Source organism: Otolemur garnettii, unplaced genomic scaffold, assembly GCF_000181295.1.
Source record: "Otolemur garnettii isolate 467f Iridium unplaced genomic scaffold, OtoGar3 scaffold00005, whole genome shotgun sequence".
NCBI classification, from domain to species: Eukaryota; Metazoa; Chordata; class Mammalia; order Primates; family Galagidae; genus Otolemur; species Otolemur garnettii.
The window spans coordinates 36,904,631-36,909,882 of NW_003852400.1; the positions used below are offsets into that span (position 1 = coordinate 36,904,631).

At 39.0% G+C, this 5,252-nt stretch overlaps 1 pseudogene; it reads right to left on the bottom strand.

The window, feature by feature from the left end:
* Positions 1-3,210: 3,210 nt before the first annotated feature.
* LOC105888084 lies at positions 3,211-3,376 on the bottom strand (annotated as a pseudogene).
* Positions 3,377-5,252: the final 1,876 nt, after the last annotated feature.

Sequence of the window (5,252 nt, forward strand, 5' to 3'; positions counted from 1 at the left end):
CCAGGGGGACAGCTTGAGGCTCTGTCTCAAAAAAAAAAAAAGAAAGGAAAACTTCAAATTGGATACTAAAGTAAGGGCTACATAGTTCTATTTCAGAAATATTTCATTACTTATCAATTATATGCTAATACTTGATTTTTCTATAAAATGATATAATGAGTGGAGATTAGAAAAGCTAAAACACATAATCTGTATATAGTTTTATAAACAAATTGTTAAATTTTCTCTTTCAACTGAATTTTTTTCCACATTCGGGGTCTTGGGGTTTTGTTTTGTTTTTTTGAGACAAAGTCTCACTATGTTGCCCTCAGTGGAGTACTGTGGTGTCACAGCTCACAGCAACCTCAAATTCTTGGGCTTAAGCGATTCTCTTGCCTTAGCCTCCCAAGTAGCTGATCCCAGTTCAACTTGATCCCAGTTTTAACTAAAATCATTCATGGTATCCCTGTGAAATGCTTAGCTTTTAAAAATATATAGAAATAGTAAGTGCACATGTTTTATTATGCAACAATGCCCAGCTATTTTTTTTTTTTTTTGTCATTGTTTAGCAGGCCCAGGCTGGCTTTGAACCTGCCAGCTTGGGTGTATGTGGCCAGCACAGTAACCACTGTGCTACAGCACCAAGCCAGTTTTTTTTTTTTTTTGGTTTGGGGTTTTTTTTTTTAGAGCTTTAGAGACAGGGTCTCACTCTGTCAGCCAGGATGGAGTGCAGTGGTGTGATTGTAGCTAGGTGTAACCTCAAACTCCTCAAACCTCAAGTGGTCCTCCTGCTTCAGCCTCCCAGGTAGCTAGACTTATAGATATCACCATGCCTGGCTGATTTTTTATAAATTTTTTTTGTAGAAACAGTGTCTCCTTATATTGTCTAGGCTGGTCACAAACTCCTGGCCACAGGCAATCCTCCCACCTAAGCCCCTAAAGTGCTGGGAATTATAGGTATGACCCACTATGCCCATCCCAGGTACTCATTATTGACCCTGAACTTAAAAACTCTTGAGTGTCATTAAAGCCATAAACTTGGCTCGGCGCCTGTGGCTCAAGGGGCTAAGGCGCCAGCCACATACACCTAAGGTGGTGGGTTCGAATCCCCAGCCCAGGCCCGCCAAACAACAATGATGGCTGCAACCAAAAAATGGCCAGGCGTTGGTTGTGGCAGCCGCCTGTAGTCCCAGCTACTTGGGAGGCTGAGGCAGGAGACTCGTTTGAGCCCAGGAGTTGGAGGTTGCTGTGAGCGTGATGCCATGGCACTCTACCCAGGGGGATAGCTTGAGGCCCCATCTCAAAAAAAAAAAAAAAAAAAAGCCATAAACTTAACATCCCTCAAACTATGCCAGGAATGGGATGGCAAAAAGGCTGCACCCTCGGGATTGTGTCTTTCAAAAAGTGTTGCAGACAAAGCTATGGAAAATAGCTGGTTTGTGTTGTGAAGGAGGCTCTCAACATCTGAAAGATAAATCTAGTTCTCCGAATGAAGTTGGTTTTTATGTTTTAATTCTGGGAAAATATTAAATTCAGGGGACAAATCTAACAAAGTGTAATCATGCATACAGCTTTTCTTCTTTGCAAGGAATATGTGAAGTCCTCCTGTGCTACCTAGATCATTGTAGTAAAATTCCTTAGTGCTTAGAATTATTACAGTCATTCATTATAGTACAAATTTATCTATCTCACTAGCTCTGTCAAAAACAGCTTTAAATAAGGCAGGCATGATATTTTGCTGCCATCTAGCTTTTTGTTTTCTGTTTTTTCTTTTCAAATGAGACAATTCAAATTTCAGAACAAGGGGGAATAATAAGACCAACACTGTTCATATGTCTCTGTGTGTAGGTTTCTACCAGTGCCCTATATCCTCCTGACTAACCACTGTTCCTGCAAGTTCTTTTTTTTTTTTTTTTTTGAGACAGAGCCTCAGGCTGTTGCCCTGGGTAGAGTGCTGAGGCATCACTGCTCAGAACAACCTCCAACTCCTGGGCTCGTGATTCTCCTGCCTCCGCCTCCCTAGTAGCTGGGATTACAGGCTCCCACCACAACGCCTGGCTATTTTTTGGTTGCAGTCGTCCTTGTTGTTTGGCAGGCCCGGGCTGGATTCAAACCCGCCAGCTCAGGTGTATGCGGCTGGCACCTTAGCCACTTGAGCCATAAGCACCAAGCCGCCTCCTGAAAGTCCTAATAAACTTTGTGCTAGTGTGTTGCTATAGCTTCCCTAGTTCATGCTTTCCTGAGGCTTGGAAAGAAATGGTATCACAATCCTAATCTGATTAGTTATTCTGTCTCTAAAAATACAATTAAGTCAATGTTTAAGACTAAGTTCTCCAACCCTCTCTTATTTTTATACTTTGTTAGTTTTTTAATGGTTATTACATACAGTGTGCAGAATTTCTAGCCAAGTAGCCCTAGACCTGGCTGGTAACTCTGTGTTTTTGGCATTGGAGTCAACTCTCCTTTTTCTTTTTTCTGTAGAGACAGAGTTTCACTTTATTGCCCTGGGTAGAGTGCTGGGGCATCACAGCTCACAGCAACCTCCAACTCCTGGGCTTAGGTGATTCTCTTGCCTCAGCCTCCCAAGTAGCTGGGACTACAGGCACCCACCACGACACCCGGCTATTTTTTGTTGTACTTTGGCTGGGGCTGGGTTCAAACCCTCCACCCTCCATATATGGGGCTGAGGCTCTACCCACTGTGCCACAGGCACCACCCAACTCTCTCTCTCTCTTTTTTTTTTTTAACCGAAAACATCTTTATTTTACTCTTCAGAGAAGAAATTATTTTCTTCTTTTTCCAAGATAATCATGATTAACTTACAAAAATGGGCATAATTCTTAAAAATATCTCCCTTTAACAGAAAACTTTGCTTTATGGAATCTAAACATTAAAAAGTTAAAAAAAAATAAAGAAAAATTCTATTGTATTTTTTTTTAGAGACAGAGTTTCACTTTGTCGCCCTTGGTAGAGTGCTGTGACATCACAGCTCAAAGCAACCTCCAGCTCTTGGGCTTAGGGGATTCTCTTGCCTCAGCCTCCCAGTAGCTGGAACTACAGGTACCCGCCACAATGCCTGGCTATTTTTGTTGCAGTTTGACTGGGGCCAGGTTGGAACCCACCGCCCTCGGTATATGGGGCTGGTGCCCTACCCACTGAGCCACAGGCACTGCCCATCTATTATATTTTTGTAAGACAGAACAGAATCTAGCATAAGTCAAGGAAACCCATTCATACTTCAGGTCCTCCAGGAAGCAGCATTGTTATATTATTTCCATTTAGCAAAATCTAATCTTATTTAGTAATCCTTCTAAATTCTGATGTGATATCACACCGCCACCTATTTAAAGTCATCATACCCTAGAAGAGTACCAACAATTTCCTTATTGCTCTTCATAACAATGTGAATTCTTGAGCAGTGCCTGAGAGTGGCGGGTTTGAACCCGGCCCCTGTCAAACTGCAACAAAAAAATAGTTGGGCGTTGTGGTGGGTGCCCGTAGTCCCAGCTACTCCAGAGGCTGAGGCAAGAGAATCACCTAAGCCCAAGAGCTGGAGGTTGCTGTGAGCTGTGACATCACAGCACTCCACTGACAGCAACAAAGTGAGACACTCTGTCTCTAAAAAAAAAAAAAAGAAAAGAGAAAAAAGAAATTAATAATAAATAATGGACTGATATCAAAAGATATGAATTTGAATTTGTATATCTTTTACTTTCATTTTTCACTAGTTAAAAATGAAGGCAAGAGATAGAAAACTGGAATAGAAAATTAAAGTTCATTCCTACTCTAAAATCTCAAATTGTAATATTTAGAAAGCAGTTTAAAATGCTATTCACTGTGAAGTACAAAAATAGAAGTCTATATTCAAGACTAATTAAAATTCATTGAAGGTAAAGGTAGGGTGTCATTATAAAAGTTTCATGAATTGTCTTATCCTAAATGAATATTCCAGTTCTAATGGAATGAACATGGAGTTTTGCCTGAACTAAACTTTCGAAGTTTCCATCTGAATCTTTATGGAGTCACACTGATGTTGTTGGTTTTGCAAGTTACTTAACCTCCGAAGCTAATTACTTCATTTGTAGAAGGAGAATAAAATACACTTTACAGAGTTATAAGAATAAATGAAAGTCTAAGATACAATAATCCTTCAGCTGACAGAACTCTTATTACTTAAAAATCTCAAGATTATTGGGCCCTAAGCTTTTGCCAAAATTCAGCTCTTTCATAGTCTGCTTGTTTCTCTTTGTCTCCCTTCTAGAATGGGTACTCAAATGAAGCAGAGATTTTGTCTGTTTATTGTTCTATCTCCAACACCTGGAACATTGCTTGGTAAACAGGTGATGCCAAAAAATAAATTTATTGAAGTAATCAGTGAATAACACCATTACTAACCACTTAACTACAAAACAACTAACTACTCATTTCATGAGTGATAAATTTGTTAATTAATTATTATAAGCTTAGGTATTACATTAATCTTGTAGATTTCCTCTCTCAAAGTGGCAGAGTCCCTATTCTCAAGAATGCTTTGGGCCTACATACCCAACATAGGGACTCTCTGAGTTTTTCTAGTGGGCTCCGTGAGGCTTATGAATTTTCTCCTGTAGGCAGGTTATACTGGGAGACTTGCCTTATAAATCTCAATAGCTAATGTAAGGGAACTATATAAAATCTTGAGTTCAGACTTCCCTACCTCTAGTCCCTTCATATCTGGCAATATTATGGTCGTATTGAATTTCTTCATTGCCTTTGACTTGGATTTCTTCTCTTGTTTTCCCCTATTTTAGAAAAAGGACAAATATTTCTGAAAATTTTACATATTTGGGGTGACTGATTACCTTTGTACCCAGAAGGAGTACAAGAAAGGTAAGCTGAGGGCTCACAATATCAAATGCTGACAAAAGGGAGGAGGACATGGTGAATGAATAAAGGATGGTGGGAGCAAGAATTAAATAGAAGAATTATATTCTTTATTTGTCTTGTACTGTGATTTAAGCATCTAACATAATAAATATATGAGAGATTAAATTCTCTGATATAAAATTTAAATGCCCGATTAAAATAGGTATTTTAATTATTACATTTTTATGATAATTTATCATTTTTTTCTCTTGAACAAGAGAAATGGGATATTTTCTTCTGTACTTTTGGGGAGAAGTATTAACTTTATTCAAATAGACAATGTAAAAGTTTTTCACAGATACAGTTTTCTCAAAACATAGATTCCTCATTCAATTTCTTTTGTACCTTGCAAATATCTGACTTATTTA